Below are 18,100 nucleotides of genomic sequence, written 5' to 3' on the forward strand. Positions count from 1 at the left end.
TTCTGCTAGTGTACTAAAAATCTTTGTAATCACCCCAAGTTCTTAGAATAGAACAGCAGAGCAGAACTGCATTGCTTTCATCTATTTACTGAGCTGGGAGCTCTTCCTCAGTCTGCAGCCTACGGTAAGTAGTAAGGAAAACACTTCAGGTTCATTTCTTCTTGTTTAGTTTAGGAGTCACTTTGGGCTTGCCTTTCTTGCTGCCAAGCTTCCTGGTAAATATTAACCCTTGGAGGGGATTGTGGTAGAGTTCATCCCAGTAAGGCAGTAGGCAGAACTGAGTTGCATGGGGAAAATGACCTGTTCACATCCCCACCAAAGGCAAGTTGTCATGGCATTTGCTTTCTTGATTCAAAATTCTGTACTGATGGGAATTATTTCATAGTTTTATGATAAAAGACATTTTCATAGTCCTACAAGTTTTTCCTGACCATCTAGCTTTGTCCCATTGAGTGCTGTCAAGTTGCCTTTATGGTTTCCAGGGAAGAGAAAGAGTTGTGGCAGTGGTGTCCCCAAACTACTAGCCACCACATATGGAGAATTTGCTTTTCACTGTTCCCTTGGCCTATGGGTTCCCTTCATGCCCCAAGACTTTCTGACAGAAGAAGCAAAGATATGTTAATTCACAAATATAGTACCAACTCATTTACATTAAAATGTAAAATTGTCAAGCTGGTTTATGAGGGGGGTCTCTGTAACCCAGAAAGTTCTTCCCATTACAGAGCATTTATCACAATGTGTAGCTTTAGACCAGCCTTTCTTGGGAACATCATTTATCTGTTGAACAGACATGCTTCCCCTATCCCAGGCACCTTCATAGTTGTTCTCTTAAAATGAAAACAGCTGAGACATGTGTGGTTCAGTTACAGACTCCTGTACTCACTTTGCTTGTGTTCTTCCTCATTATAATATTCTTAATATGACTAACTCCCAATTGTGTCCTTGAACTCAGGACCCCTGAATCATGACTGGAAACCTCTGTAGTAGGCTTCAGTCTTCTGCCCAGTGTTTGATGCAGAAAAAATAAAACTAAGAGAGAACTAAGAGAGACAAAGTGGAGTGCCAGGATGACCATTGCTAATGCAACTGATAAAGGCTCTGGTCAGTCCACTGATTTCTTATTAGTGATCAATTGGGGTAAAGGTGAGCTATGTGAAAAGGCAGAACTATGTGTGGGAGGTGTAGTTGTGCTGGTTCTAAGGAAATTAATGTAAGTAAGTCTCAGAAAAGACAAGATAAAGCATTCTCAAGTTAGGAACAAAATAGATAAAACATATGGTTGTAATTAGAACACTGTCCTTCTAGTTAGAAGGTTTTAATTGAGGATATGGAATTTGGGTGGGAGTTATTCTGAACTCAGCACATAGGCATAGGCTGGACTCACTTCTCAAAACAAGAAGCAAGCCAATTGTGGGATTAACTCTTTACGACTTGCTTTGACATAATCAATATTATGTTCCCCTACATTCTTTCATGATTAATACCTTTTTTATTTTTGAGTTTGTGGTAATGGGAACATCCTGCAAATTTCCTCTCTTTATATCTTATTCCCCTACATTCTTTCATGATTAATACCTTTTTTATTTTTGAGTTTGTGGTAATGGGAACATCCTGCAAATTTCCTCTCTTTATTCTGTATGTTCTTCGAAGTTTTGGATCCTTGACACTTTCTTGATGTACATCTTTGACTAAATGACTAAAACTTACCTTGCATTCTCACCAGTAAAAAGGGGAATGATTACACCTACTTAACAAGGCCATTGTGGAGAGTTTTTGAATCAAAAGGTGTTTGATATACACTTAGCACTCAATAAAATTTAACCATTGTATTAGTCAGTGTGTTAGAGAAACAGATTTAATGGAAGATATACAAATATTTAAGGATTTACATGATAGGCATCAATGGCTGCCCACAGAGTCAGGTGTGGAAGAGGGGAAAAGGTTTCATTTGTGTGCTGGAGATATAGGGTATAGTCCAAATTTAAAGTCTGGAGCTCACTGTAGAGCTCTGTGCAAGTCTGCAGGAGGCTGTGGAGTCCAAGGTGAAGGTGGAGACTGGAACGTGAGCCTTCCTTCCTCAATGCCTTTTTATTCCTTTTAGGGGATGCAAGCCTATTGGATAGTGCCACTCATACCCAGAGTGGGTCTTCCATCTTCAGTAAATCCCTTCTGTTACACCCAGCAGTATGCTGATCCAATTTAGTTGGGTGTGTCTTACTCAACACAATCACTTAACTGTCATGGCCATCATTATCATTATGACTAATGTGACTCTAAATGCAGTAATCCAACATATCCCCTTCTAAATACTTCAAGCTAGGAACAGTGACATACACCTATAATCCCAGTACCCTGGGAAGCTGAGGAGGGAGCATCTGAAGTTTGAGCCCACCTTAGCAAATTAGTGATATCCTATCACAAAATAAAAAATAAGAAAAGAACTGGGGATATATCTTAATGTGAAGGCCCTGGTTTCAATCCCAAGTAATGAAAGCAAAACAAAACAAAACAAGAGAAATGTAAAACCAACCAACCAAACAAAAAGCCCCACTTCATCTCTTTATACAGTATATCTTTTTCTTATAAACATTTTTCAGAAGTTCACAGAAAGAAACTGAAACCATATGGTAAAAAACTGAAAACGTTCATGCTAAAATTGGGAATGAGAAAAGGATGTCCACTATCACCACTCTGGTTTAATATAGTTTTGGAAACAATAGCCACAGCAATTAGATAAGAGAAAGAAATAAAAGCAATAAAGATAGGAAAGGAAGATGTTAAACTGTCATTATTTGCTGATGATATGATACTCTACATAGAAGGCCCAAACAACTCCATCAAAAGACTTCTAGATTTGATTGACAGATTCAGTAGGTCAACACTCAAAAATCAATAGCCTTCTTATACACAAATAGCAGTTTCACTGACAGTCAAATTAGGGAAACAATATATTTCACAATAGCATCTAAAAAAATGAAATATCTAGGAATCAGTCTAATGAAGGAGACAAAAGACCTCTACACTGGAAACTATAGCACTCTAAAAAAACAGAGAGAGAGAGAGAGAGAGAGAGAGAGAAAGAGATAAAAGAGGATATAAGAAAATGGAAAAACATCCCTTAGTCCTGGGTAGGAAGAATCAATATAGTGAAAATAGTCATACTTCCAATACTGCTATACAGATTCAATGCAATCCCTATTTAAATCGCAACAGTATATTTCACAGAACTAGAGAAAACAATACAAAAATTCACTTGGTATCAGAAGAGACCTAGAATAGCAAAAGCAATTATAGGCAACAGGGACAAGGCAGGGGGTATCACAATCCCCAACTTGAATCTAAACTACAAAGCCATTGTGATACAAACAGCATGGTACTGGCAAAGAAGCAGACTTGAGGGTCAGTGGAATAGATTAGAAGATGTAGAAACATATTCTGACATACTCAACTACCTCATCTTTGACAAAAGAGCCAAACACCCTCTTTGGAGGAAAGATAGCCTCTTTAATAAACAGTATTGGAAAAACTGGATTTCAACTTGTCAAAGATTAAAACTAGACCAGTATCTTTCACCATGCACTAAACTAAAATCCAAGTGGATTAAATATATAAATATTAAAACAGAAACACTAAACTTGCTGGAAGATAAATTAGATAGAAAGTTTAAAGATATCAGCATAGGAAGAGACTTTGTGAACAAATCCTCAGTAGCATGGAACCTAGTACAAAGAATCAACAATTGGGATCTCATCTCATTTTTTTTAAGAATCTCTCTCTTTCATTCTCTGTTTTTTTTTTTTTAAAATGGGGTTCAAACTTAGGTCCTTCCCTTGCCAGTCAGGCAGCAGCACAATTGAGCTACACCCCCAGACAGGATCTCATCTTTTTAAAAAGATTCTGCACTGCCAGAGAAATCACAAGCAGGGCTAAGAGACAACCCACAATGTGGGAAAAAACTTTTACCAGTTTTTCCTTAGATAAAGATCCACTATTTAGAATATACAAATAACTAAAAAAAAAATTAGATCCCCCCAATATAAAGACCCCGTTCAAAAATGCACATCTGAAATGAACAGACCTTTCTCAGAAAAAGAAGTAAAAGTAGTAAATAAATATAGGAAAAAATGTTCAACATCACTGGTCATAAGAGAGATACAGATGAAAACAACACTGAGATTCTATCTAACCCCAGAAAGAATGGCTGCTATCAAGAAATCAACCAATATCCAATAACAAATGCTGGCAGGGTTGTGAGGGAGCTAGGAGTCCTTCATTGTTGATGGGAGTGCTGACTGATGCAATCATTTTGAAATCAACATGGAGATATCTCAAACAACTAGGATTAGAAGTCCCAATTGACTCCTCTGCTGGGTATCTTCCCAAAAGAATTAAAAGAATCATACCACAGCAATATATGCTCACCCATGTTTATAGTGGCACAGTATGTAATCACTAAAACTTGGAAACAGCCCACTTGCCCATAAACTGAAGACTGGATAAAGATTTTTTTTAAATAAAATGGAATGCTACTCAGTCATACAGAATGAGAAACTAGAGAGATTTATAGCTAAGTGGATGCACATTGAGGCCATACTCTTAAGTGAAATAAATAAGACATATATGTATAAATACCAAATAGGTTCTCTGGTGTGAAAAAGTAAAAGTATAAACAGGGATTAAAATATATAATTGATATTGTGTAATAAGAAGAAAAGTCTAAAAGAGTAGAGGAAGTGAGAGGGGTAGGGGAAAGGTAAAAGGGAAAAAAAGTATGTGAAAAGGAAAACTATGGAAACAATGTCTTTGTAAACAGGGAGGATTGGAGGGTCTGAGGGAAGGGCTGGGGAATGGGGAAAAATAAGAACCTGATAACATGTATAAGTACAAGATTCCAATGATGAATGTAACTGTATTGTATACCTAGAATGTACCAATAAATTTATGTATGTATGTATGTATTCATTTATTTTGGTGCCAGGGATTGAACTCAGGCACTTGCACTTGCAAAACAGATAGTGGAACCATAGAGCCAAATCCCTGGCCCTTACCAATAAATTTAATAAAGATTAAAAAAAAAAAAGAAACAACCCATTTCTGAGGCATAAATGAATGTTTTACTGATGATCTACTATGTTTAAGAACCTAGTTTCTATAGTTAGACAATTAGGTATGAGTTTGTCTTTGCCTATTAGTTCTGTGATCTTGAGGAAATTCTTTTATCTGTTCAAGCCTCAATTTCCTCATCTGTATTAGGAGTAATGATAATAAAATATGTCATTATAGGTTAACCTGAGGACACTGAAGGCAAAAATGAAAAAAATTCCATTAAATGTGCTCGTTTAAGAGGATCCCAGTGCACAGCAAGTGTTCAATGAGTAAGTCTGTTACTAGTTTTCCTTTAGACTACAGATGACACTTTTATTTTGGGGCACAACAAATAAAGAATCGATCTTTCATATTTACCATATGATTATTTCCCTTTTTTCTTTAATTCTCTTTTTTGGTAGAATAAGATTTACATACAGCAAAACGAAAAAAATCTTTAAATTCAATGAGTTTAGACAAATGTAAACATTTATTCATATGATCAACAGCACATTTATACAACATTTATTTCCATTACTTCCTGTGCTTATTTGTCATTCCATTTTCCTCCTATTTTTGCAAAATTTATGTTCAAAGCTCTTCCTTGCCATTTTTTTCCAGTTGGATTGTTTGCATTTCCATTACTTTTATAAATTTAGGCAACAGGTCAATTATCATTGCAAAATTGTCCTACACTCTGTAGTTTGCATTTGCATTTTATAATAGTATAATTTACTGAGTTTGAAATCAATAAAATTAGTGGTTTTCTTTTTTTAAACTAATTTTATTGGTGCATTTAAGGTATAAAATATAATGACATTCATCATTGGAAATTTGCATCTTTACTTAATCTATCTTGGTTCTTATTTTTCCCCATTCCCCTGCCCTCCTTTCAACCCCTCCCTCCTCCCTATGTACAAAGATTTTTATTTTCATTTTATTATATTAATTCTATTCCCTTATTTCCTTTCCCCTACCCCTCCCATTTACCCTTCCCTTTTGTCCCTTTTCTTCTTATTTAACATTACCTATTATACCTTTCAATTTCTCACACTAGAGAAACTGTTCAGCATTCACAAGTGTGTTCTGTTTATTTCACTTCAGAGTATCACCTCAATGTGCATCCATTTAGCTATGAATGTTTCCAATTTCTCATTTGCTATGGTTGAATAGTACTCCATTTTATTTAAAAAAAAAACAAACAATATTTTCTTTATCCAGTCCTTAGTAGATGGGCAATTGTGCCATTTCCAAGTTTCATCTATTACAAATTGTGACACCATGAACATGGATGCACATATATCTCTGTGGTATGCTTCTTTTAATTCTTTGGGAAAGACACCCAGCAGGGGGATAGCTGGGTCAAATGGGACTTCTAATTCTAGTTTTTTTATGTGGGTATTTCTGATTTCTACAGTGGTTGCACCAGACTACACTCCCACCAGCAGGGGAGCAGGGTCCCTTTTTCCCTTCATCCCTGCCAACATTTGTTATTGGTTGATTTCTTGATAACGGCCATTCTTTCTGGGGTGAGGTGGAATCTCAGCATTATTTTCATTTGCATTTCTTGAATGACCAGTGATGTTGAACATTTTTTCATAGGTTTATCTGCTTTTTTTACTTCTTTGTCTGAGAAATATCTGTTCATTTCAGATACCAATTTTTGGATTGGGTCTTTAAATTTGGGAGATCTGATTTTTTTAAAGTTCTTTATATATGCTAGATAATAGATATGTATCTGAGGAACAGCTGGTGAAAATTTTTTCCCACATTGTAAGTTGTCTCCTCATGCTATTCATTGTTTTTCTTGCTGTGCAGAAGCTTTTTAATAAGAAGAGATCCCACTTGGTGAATTTTTGGGTTAGTTCATGTGCAACTTAGGTTTTGTTCATAAATTATTCTCCTATGCCAATGTCTTCAAGAGTTCTAACCTCTCTTCCAGCTGGTTTAGTGTTTCTGTTTTAATATTTAGATTTTTAACCCATTTTGATTTTAGTTTAGTGCATGATGAGTGATATAGGTCTAGTTTTAATCACTGGCAAGTTGAAACCCAGTTTTTCCAATACCATTAATTAAAGAGGCCATCTGTCATCAAGTAAAGATATTTGGCTCCTTTGTCAAAGATGAGGTGGCTGAGTATGTCTGGAGTTGTTTCTGCATCTTCTGATCTGTCCCACTAATCCTCATGTCTGTTTCTTTGCCAGAACTATGCTGTTTTTATCACAGTGGCTTTGTAGTATAGTTTCAAGTTGGGGATTGTGATACCCGCTACCTTGTCTTTCTTGCCTATAATTGCTTTTGCTATGCTAGGTCCCTTCTTGTTCCAAATGAAATTTTGGATTGTTTTCTCAAGGTCTGTGAAGTATGCCTCTGGAATTTCAATTGTGATTGCATTGAATCTATACAGCAGTTTTGGAAGTATGGCCATTTTCACTATGTTGGTTGTTCCTATCCAGAAGCAAGGGATGTCTTTTCATTTTCTGATATCTTTCTCAATTTCTTTTTTCATAGTGCTATAGTTTTCAGAGTGGAGGTCTTTGATTTCTTTTGTTAGGTTGATTCCTAGGTATTTCAACTTTTTTGTATGCAATTGTAAAAGGAATTATTTGTCCCATTTCTCTCTCAGTGAGTGTTGTTCATATACAGGAAAGCTATTGATTTTTGTGTGTTGACCTTGTATCCAGCTTCTCTACTGAATCTGTTAATTAAGTCTGGAAGTCTTTTAGAGGAGTATTTTGGGACTTCTATGTAGACTACCACATCAACAGTAAATAATAACAATTTAACATCTTCCTTTCCTGTCTTATTCCTTTTATTTCTTTCTCTTGTCCAGTTGCTATGGCCAATGTTTCCAAAACTATATTGAGAGTGGACATTCTTGTCTTGTTCCTGAATTTAGTATGAAATATTTCAGATTTTGACCATTTAGTATATTGGCTGTTGGTTTTCCATAGATGGCTTTTACCAGCTGGAGGTATAGACTGTCTATTCCAATTTTTTGGAGTTTTTTTTTTGTCATAAATGTGTATTGGATTTTGTCAAATACTTTCTTTGCATGTATCGACATGACTATATGATTTTTATCCTTGGTTCTATTAATATAGTGTATTATATTTATTGATTTGTGTATATTGAACCATCCCTGAATCCCTAGGATGTATCACACTTGGTCAGAGTGTATGATCTTGAGGATCTTCTGCATTTTATTTGACAGTGTCTTATAAAGGATTTTTGCATGTATGTTCATTAGTGAGATTGGCCTATAGTTGTCTTTTTCCACTGGGTTTTTCTCTGCTTTGGGTATGAAGGTGATGCATGCTTCTAGGAATGAATTTGGGAGTATTGCTTCTCTTTCAATTTCACTGAAGAGTTTATATAGTAGTGGCAGTAGTTCTCTAAATGTCTTGTAGAACTCAGCAATGAAGCAATCAGTGACCAGGCTTTTCTTAGTTGGTAAGTTTTTAATTACAATTTCAATTTAATTGATTGATATTGGGTTGTTTAGAATTTTAGATCATCTTTGTGCAACTTTATATGTATCTAGGAATCATTCCATTTCTTCTGTATTTTCCATCATATAGGCGTATAGGTTCTCAAAGTAGGTATTGATGATTCTCTGGATTTGTGCTGGGTCCATTGTATTCTCAACACTTTCATTTGTAATTGTGTGGGTTTGGACCTTTTCTTTCCCTTTCTTAATAAGGTAGGCTAAGGGTTTGTTAATTTTGTCTATTCTTTTGAAGAGCCAATTCTTGGTTTAATCAACTTTTTGCACCATTCTCTTATTCTCCATTGTATTATTTTCTGTTCTGATCTTTATAATTTCCTCCCTTATATGAGCTTTGGGTTTGTCCTGCTCTTCTTTTTCTAGAAGCTTGAGGTTCAGTATCAAATTGTTTAAATGAGCTCACTCTGTTTTCCTAATATGAGTATTCATTGCTGTGAATTTCCCACATAAAACTGCTTTCATTTTTGTCCCATATATTCCAATATATTGTATGGTCATTTAATTGTAGGAACTATCTTATTTCTTCTTTAATTTCCTGTGTTACTCATTTGTTATTCAGAACTATGTTGTTAAATTTCCATGTGTTTATGAAATTCTTTTGGTTTCTTTTGCTATTGAGCTCCAATTTCATTGCACTATGGTCTGACAATATACAGGGGATAACTTTAATTCCTTTGGACTTACTTAAACATGTTCTATAAGTAAGTATGTGCTCTATTTTGGAGAATGACCCATGTAAAGCTAAAAAGAATGTGTATTCTGATTTTATGGTGTGAACACTCTGTAAAGATCTGTTAAGTTCATTTGTTCAAGAGTTTGATTGAGGTCTAGTATTGCATTGTTTATTATAGTGGGTTATTGAGGTCCCCACCACTATTGTGGTTATTTGATTTTTCATGTCCATTAGTATTTTTTATATAGTTGCACACACTAGTATTTGGTACATATATATTTATGACTGTTATCTCTTCCTCTTGCATTGTTCCTTTTACAAGGATGTAATGTCCTTCTTTGTCTCTCTTAATCAGTGTTGGTTTGAAATCCACTTGATCTGCAAAGAAGATAACTACTCTTGCTTTTTAGGGTATTCCTGTTGCATGAAATACTATTTTCCACCCTTTAACTTTAAGCCTATGAGTTTCTTAAAATTAGGTGTGTTTCTTAAAATTAGGTGTGTATGCAGCATGTTGTTAGGTCCTATTTCTTTTTTTCACATTAAGTTTATTGGTACATTTAAAAGCAAACAATAAGGTTACACTTATCATTGGGATCTTGTACCTTTACATGATATATCTCGGTTCTTGTTTTTTCCCCATACCCCTGCCCTCCCTTCACCCCCTTAACCCTTTGGGTCTTGCTTCTTGACCATTCTTCCAGTCTATTTATTTTGATTGGTGAAATAAGACCATTAACATTGATGGTTATAAGTGATATGTATTGACTTATCCTTGTCATGACCTTTTCTTTTTGTTGGATTTTCCTTCTTTGCAGTTAATTTCTTGTCATGCCTGATGGATTAATTCTGCTGGACTTCCTGGGGTTGTGATCCTCATTGTCTTTTCCTAGGATATGTTCAAAATTTTTTGGATTGCTGGTTTGATATTCATGAAATTCATAAGGTTCTCTTTGTCATAAAATATCTTATTTCTACATCAAATTTGAAAGATAGTTTTGCAGGGTATATCAATCTTGGTTGGAGATTAGTTTCCTCTAGAGCTTGAAATACATCACTCCAAGCTCTTCTTGAAGGTTTTTGTTGAGAAGTCTACTATGATTCTGACAGGCTTTCCTTTGTATATATTTCTTTTTCTCTAACTGCTTGAATAATTTTGTTCTTTTGGGTTTCTGGAATCTTAACTATTACATGCCTATGTATACATTATTTTGATCACAATTAGTTGGAATCCTATATGCCTCACTTATCTGTATGTCAAGTTCTTTTCTCCTACTTGGGAAGTTTTCTGCCATTACTTCTGTGAACAGTTTTTTATGTTGTCTGCACTCTTTTGTTTCTTCATTGATTCTGATCAGTCTTATGCTGTTCTTTGTATTTTCTGACAGCTGCTGGATTAATTTCTCATGGTCCCTTGTTATTTTTAAGAAATTTTTCTTTTTCTGGTCACTAATTGCAATCCTATCTTGTGTATTGAAATTCCATCCTTGCACTGGCTCATTCTGCTATGTAAACTTTCAATGGAGTTTTTAATCTCCTGAAAATCTGCTTGCATCTGTTTTATGGGCTTCATTTGTTTCATATATTGGAATTATATCATGTTTCTCAGAGCTTCCATTTTTTAAAATCTGTGTCTTCTCTAAATTTATTAATCATGTCTTGTACTATGGGCACAATATCTGCTGTTATCTGAGAGATTATTTCTGATTTCTTTTTTTCCAGGTCCACTTTCACTGCCAGTTCAGGTAGTCCAAGTGGTTGAGTATCAGATTGTCCCATCTCATTTCCTTTAGGCATTGCCATAGGTGATATGGAGGTCTGGTTTTGAGACTTGTTTATGTGTCTTATTTCAACAGATGCAGCCTGCGGTGCCTTTGTTGAGGCAACTTTTTTGCTCACCCAGTGGTCTTCAATTCTCAGCAAGCCACCAAGAGGACTTTTCTGTACTGCTTATGAGTACACCAATTCCTGGGTTCAGAATGGTGGCCTTCTGGATCACTGAGCTGACCTGTTGTCTGGGAAGGCTTCTGATTGGGGCCTGTGCACACTTGGGATAGCATCTAGGTAAGCCTCTTGCTAGGACCTCTATGTACCTGTTGTCTGGGAAGGTTTTTGTCTGGGGGCTGTGTACCTGTTGTCTGAGCAGGAACTGCTCAAGGTTTCTATGCACTTATAAATGGTATCAGGGTGAGCCTCTGGCTGTAGATTTTGTGCCTATGTAGCTCTTTTCCAGGTGGGCTGTTGCAGATGCTATGGGATGGGCTTCTGGCTGAAGCTGGTGTGACTGTGCAGTACTTTTTTGGGTGGGCCTTTGGCTGGGTGGGTGTGCTCAAGCCTCTGGAGTCCAAACAGAGCCTTGGCTGGGACCTGCCTGCACTGGACCACACTGCTGCTCCCCAGGATCTGTTACTTTTCTTTTTTATCCCTAAGAATTATTGCTTAGCTCTGCTAATATAATTTTTTCTGTTTTTCTTCTAAAGTATTTATTTATTTATTTATTTATTTATTTATTTATTTATTTATTGGTACTGGGGATTGAACTCAGGTCCCTGCTCTTGTAAGGCAGGTGTTGGAAATACTGAGCTAAATCCCTGGACCTCTTCTAAAGTATTTAAATTTTAGTTTTAAGTTTTGGGCAATAATTCATCTCAAATTAAGTTTTGGCATGTTATTGGTAAGGAGTCAAGATTCTTTTTTCATACATTTATGAAGTTTTTCCAGTTCTTGTTGAAAAGAGTTTCCTTTTTTTGAGGGGTACTGGGAAAAGAGTTTCCTTTTTTCATTGATTTTTCTAAAATTTTTGTATAAAATATGGCTGCATGTTTGTGCAACTATTTCTAAGCACTCTGTTCTGTTCTATTTACCTACTTATCCATCATACTACAGTCTTAAGTTTTGACACTAATATAAATGGTATTGATTTTTAAATTGCCTTTTCCAATTATCATTAGTATATAGAAATGACTCAATATTTTGTTTGTGGACTTTACTTCATATCCTTTCCAAAATTTATTTATCAGTTAGAATAGGTGTCCTGTAGAAAATTTTTGACTTTTTACGTTCGTAATCATTTACTCTGAAAACAAAAACAGTACTATTTCTTTCTTTGTAATATTAATGCCATTCACCATTCAAATCCCATTGCTTATTTTTAGGAAAAACTGAATTGTAATTCCCTGAGAAAAGGAAATGTTGAACATTTGATTATTCCTCTTGCTTACCTGTCAAAAAAAGAAGTTGAAGGCCTACACTCAATTTAAATGTACTACAGAAACCATTCTTAATAATATTTTACAGAAAGAAAAATCCCTAAGAATGTGAAAATGTAGAAATTTGAATTATGTTGATGCTGCTGTGGACTTGTTACCCAGGTGAGTATGGGTCACTGCTTTTTCTGTGGACAGTTAGGAGCAGAGATATTTATTACCGGATTTTCAGTGTTAGGATTTCATGTTACTATAGAATTTTGTTGAACTTTAGAGCTTTCATATTACTAGGACTCAATGTCTTTCTGCATTCTTATTAACCTCATTCAATACTGAAAAAAAGTTGGTAGAGCATAGTGAAAAATATTAGCAATACCATAAAGAAAAAGGTGGAGGGGTTCAAGGGAGGGCAGGGGTATGGGGAAAAATAAGGAGCAAGGTAGATTATGTGAAGGTACAAACTTCCAATGCGGAATGTCATTATATTGTATACCTAAAATATATCAATAAAATTAATAATAATTAAAAAAGAAAAAGATTGATAAGTGGGTCTATCCTGGGCTATTTCCTCTCTTATCAGATACTATGAGTTATCTAAATTACTCCAAGTGAAGACTGTAACCTCCCCAGGAAAAGGAAATTAAAATTTTAAATCAACCTAATGTGTATTTTGTATGTGTGCTTAGACTCCAGTGGAGAAGGCTCTTTGGATGCTCTTTCATTATCTTAGGCAAACAAGCAGCAGGGGCTTCTGTGTAAATATGCAAATGCATATGCTGAATTAAGGCATATTGTTTGCTCAGTTAATATGTTCTTTGGAGGTGGCATTATTTGCTTATAAAGCTCTGAAATCCCTTTGTAGATACATCATCTTACACTGACAGCTTTGAGAGGTGGAAGTTGATGGAGTACTTACTCTAGCAACCCTGCTTGAAGTGCCTTTGGCACAGCCCACAGGGAGGGGGCTGCTGATGGGTGATGCTTCTTTCTGTCACCCCAGTGATGGCATAACCAGAAATAGCAGACAGCACATGAAGAGACGATGATAGAGTATGGAGGATACACAGAATGAAAATTGCCCAGAATATGGCAGGACTTCTCCCTGAGTAATTGAGAACTGGCTGAACAGACACTTATAGAGAGGCACAAAGAGGGGGGATCATTTTATAAGTTGTACTTGTAGAATGACTCCCCATATTCAGAAGGGAGGGACTGCAGGAAGGGGAGATCTATGTTTATCCTTCCTCCCTGTCCAGCTCATAGTTTCCAAAGGAATGACAGGGAAGAGAGAGCTGTTGGTGTTTGCTGAATTATGGCCATCTGGCTATTACAAGTATAGACAATTAGAGATAATCACAACCCCCTTTCTCTTCTCTTCTGAAAGTTGGCATACTGAAATTTGGGCTTGTCATTTTGTATTTGGAAGCCTAGCAGGTGTATTCCTTCTATGTAAAGAAGTGTGATCTCAAAATAGCACTTCATATACTCAATCCACATAAATGATCTCTAGGTAATCAGAAATGTAGCCCTATAGAGTTAAATGTCATTATGACCTAAGTTAGCAAAGTTAGCTCTAGATTTTCCTTTAATGACAGACAACAGACTGTAAATCAAGAAGTACTTAGAGGTTGTCTTCTATGAATGTATATCTTAGGGTGAATGGCTCCATTAAGTGAGTTGTACAAACATATCCTTTTCTTTCGAACTTCCTTTTACCTCTGCCTCTGGAGAATGCTCAAGAATACAGAGACTATCATAACAAGACAGAAATAGTTTGAATAAAAATTTAAGGATTAAAAAAGACTGAGTTTATTAACTTAAATACCTTTGCAAAAAGTATATATCTGGCTTTTAGAACATTTTTTTTTTCCTGGCTAGTTTATTTGAAAGGAACTTATGGAGTAAAAAGTTTTAAAAAGTGTGACAGGTCAAGTGAATTTGTAAGCAAACTTTCTGTACAAAACAAACCTCAAAGGCACAAAAGCACAAAGCAAGGTTTCTGTGCCTGCCGCAGACCACTCCCTTGAAGTTGTCCTGTTGCTTTTATAGCTAAATTGCAGCATAGCCAATGGTCAGACAGAAGCAGGTGGGGTTCCATTGTAGACATGTTCCATCTGTAGGCCATTAGGAATCCACTCCAGCAGCCCTGTGTCATTCTTATTAAATACTAATCAAAAAGCTGGGGCTCATCTTTTTCAGGGCCCCCTTTTTCTTTTAATGCACCTGCAAATAAAATGAAATGGGCTTAATGGACTGAGGCTTTGACTGATCCTCATAGCTCAGCTGCCTGGTCACTAGTTGCTTCTCCTGGTAATTTACAAGGTTTCCTGCTGTATGATAAAACACAGGTGTTCAGGCTGTCATCCAGAGCAATGATTTATTAGCTTTAGTGGGACCACAGACCTCAGGTAGCAGGCACTAAATCAAGAGAATATATACTGAAATAATATGTTTTCCAATGATGACCCATGGAGACTCTTTAGCTGTTCATGCCCTTTACCCACTGCTGTTGGTTTTGCCATTTCTCCTCATTATTTTAAAGCCCACAGGATTCACTTCCTGTCTTAATTTCTCACCTGCCAGGCTGGCCTCAGCACCAGCTTTATTGCTATAGATTTCTAGTTGATCCCTCACACCACCAGAGTACCAGCTAATGAGTAAGAGAAAGAAAACCTCAGGGGCTTTTTATAAAGCTTCAGGGACAGTCAGAATTTCTATTCTGGGCTTTGGCTTGATATAGTTAATAGATAATAAAAGCTCACACAGATTTTTAAATAACCCTGCTTTGAAGTTAAATGTGTCTGGATATTCATTTGAAAGATTTCATTAATTGAATTTTTTTACATGAAAATTTATTAAGAGGTCCTGCCTTCCTATTTCCATGGAAGTGACTATCAATCAAAGTGACTTCTTGTTGATTATGAGAGAGCCCTATGAACATATTAGAGTAATCTTTAATTACTATTAATGCTTGCCAAACATTGGCACAGGAAAAATCACTCAGTCAAAAGGGAACCCTGGATTCTGAATTTTAATGAAAGGACACATGAGAGACATAAAGAGGGTCTTAAAAAGTAAGAAAATAAACATATGGAAGAAAACACTTTGAATCATACTGAAAACTAAGGAAAGTGGAACTAGAATAAAAAATTAATGTTGCAAAAGATTAAGATTGCAAAAGCAAACATTAATTATATACAACAGATAAATCTAGAACTTTGCTTTTCTCTTATAATTGGTGAATATGCCATAGGCTAATCCTCTATCTTCTTTTGTTTGCAAGTTGTCACAGCCAGGTCTCGCCCTCCCAGATAATTCACCCAAGTTTTACCCCTTATTGGCTAACAGAAGAAGATCCAAATCTTTGAACAAAGTAGTGAAGAGTTCAAAATCATTGTCTATAGGATGACAGGTACAGAAAAGGTACCACAGAGCCAGGGATCCTGGAATTTTCCAACATCAAGGTGAGGTTACTGGTGGGGAAGATGGTGGGCATGGTGACCCTTCAGTAGATTTACGGAGAATACTGAAAGTCAATGGCTATCCAATTAGTTAAAAGGGAGAAGTGAAAATGTGTATGATTCTCTAAGATGACACTCAAAACATTCAACAACCAGTGAGGTCCTGCCTGGACCTGTCTGAAGGACAAGCATAGTCTCGTCACAAGGTCCTGGATGTTCTGTTTGTTACAGGCTCTAGGCCTTTGGTGGCTGGATCACAGGGAGGTGAGAGGCACTTGGGAATTTCAGGGCTGTGGCTTCCCATCCACTGTGAAGAAAAAATTTCAGTATGTTGATAACCTTTTCAGCTAAACCAGGGAATAGTAGGTGATTTTTCAATCCTGCCAAATTTCTTTTTCTGGAATACTAATTCATAATATTGCAAGAAAATGTCTCTTTTATTTGCCTCTTAAATTATATAACAAAAAAGAACTGAGATTTTTAGAGTAATAAACATTATGAAGCAATAATTTTCCTCTAGCAGCTCCATACATTCCGAGCCAAAGAGCAACATGAGCACTGTGGCTATAGGCCTGGCATTTTTAATGAACTCCGTTGCTCACCTTGCACTATCAGCTTCTACCTTATTTTTTCCTGTGTGGTTCCTTCCCATTGATTTTTAGACTAAAGATTAATGTTACTGCTTTGTCAGATATATCAACTTCTCTTGTTTTCCTGATTACTAAAATACACTATGAATTAGTCAGCTTTTCATCACTGTGACCAAAGACTTAATGTAACTTAGAAGAGGAAGTGTTTTTTGGGGGGCTCCTTGTCAGAGCTATCAGTCTATGGTCAGCAATTGTAAGGCAGAAACATGGTAGAGGGGCACTGTGGAGGAAAACTGCTCAGTCCATGGCAGCCAGGAAGCAGAGAAACAGGAAAGAGCCTAAGAAGTGAGCATGGACCAGGGAAAGTCTCCAAGGTCACACCCTCATGACCCTCATGACCTATGCAGACACACCCACAGTGTGCTCTACTAATACCTTTAGTATCTATCAAGCCAATGAATTTCACAGTCAAGATTAATGCCACACACTATCTCCTCTGTATTGGGAAAGGAAATATCTATCATGTATTTACCATCTCTCTGTTAATCATTTATCTATCTATCTATCTATCTATCTATCTATCTATCATCATCATCATCATCATCATCACCATCATCACCATCATCATCCATCTTGTTCTTACTATTTTAAAATTACTACAAATAAGTAATATGAAGTATACATGGTATAGAAATGCCCTTATCTCTTTTCTTTTTTTTTAGAGAACCTAAAATATCTTTATTGTCACATAGATCCCAGTATGATAGCCAAGATTTCCCTCTTTTCTTGACTGCACATTTTTCCACTTAACAGAAGAAATGTGATCTGTGTAACCTGCTTCTTAACTGATGGATATTTGGAGTACTTATTATTTTTAATCTTTCTCAGAAAAGAATAACGTTCATCTTTTTAAAATTCCTTTTAAATACTTCTGTAAAATAAATTTGAGGGGGAAAATATCCACACTTAAAATTTTAATTCATATTGCCAGATCAGTATCAAAAGAGTTGTGCCAATTTCTACTCTGACCAGAAGTTTATGAGAGTATTTATTGCTTCACAACCTCAACAAATAAGTGATATAATGCAATTATCCAGAGTTGTCAACCTGTGAGGAATTGTACCTCATTACTGTTTAGTTTAAATATTTCTATTAGGGAAATTAAGCACCATTTCATGTTTAGTGACATTTATGTTCCTTTAAGTATTTCTAGCTTTTGTCTTTTGTAATTTTTCAATTTTAGAGCTTGTACAATTTTTCTTATTGATGTATAAGACCTCTTTGTATATTAGGAAAGTCAATATTTTCTCTGTGTCTATGTTACAGTTTTGCTAGTTTATTTTTAACTTTGTTTGTGTTGTATTATGTCATATTTTGTTGTATAGAACTTTATATTTTTCATATTGTTCTATTTATCATATTTTCTTATAGTTTTTATGTCATGTTCAGCAAGGCTTCCTCACTCCCAAATCAGAGTAAAATGTGACTTTAGATCTCTGCTAGTCCTATATTTTCTTGGATTTACATTTGCATCTTCGTTCCATCTGGAGTTTTCTAACTTATATTTAAATACTTCT

The 18,100-nt window shown here is 35.8% G+C and overlaps 2 long non-coding RNA genes across 4 annotated transcripts in view; both read left to right on the forward strand.

Annotated features, from left to right (window-relative positions):
- LOC117284592 lies at positions 1 to 11,296 on the forward strand. The gene is made up of 3 exons (XR_004515676.1): positions 1 to 124; positions 5,284 to 5,375; positions 11,123 to 11,296. It is a non-coding gene; the product is annotated as an uncharacterized LOC117284592 (long non-coding RNA).
- Positions 11,294 to 18,100, forward strand: part of LOC104858598 — a 19,218-nt gene continuing 12,411 nt past the window's right edge. For all 3 annotated transcript variants that reach the window (XR_779176.2, XR_004515675.1, XR_004515674.1), the window contains exons 1-2: positions 11,294 to 11,330; positions 12,564 to 12,637. This is a non-coding gene — a long non-coding RNA (uncharacterized LOC104858598). The remainder of the gene's footprint in view (positions 11,331 to 12,563; positions 12,638 to 18,100) is intronic.

Source organism: Fukomys damarensis, unplaced genomic scaffold, assembly GCF_012274545.1.
Source record: "Fukomys damarensis isolate Sample0158 unplaced genomic scaffold, DMR_v1.0_HiC HiC_scaffold_38, whole genome shotgun sequence".
Classification (NCBI taxonomy): domain Eukaryota; kingdom Metazoa; phylum Chordata; class Mammalia; order Rodentia; family Bathyergidae; genus Fukomys; species Fukomys damarensis.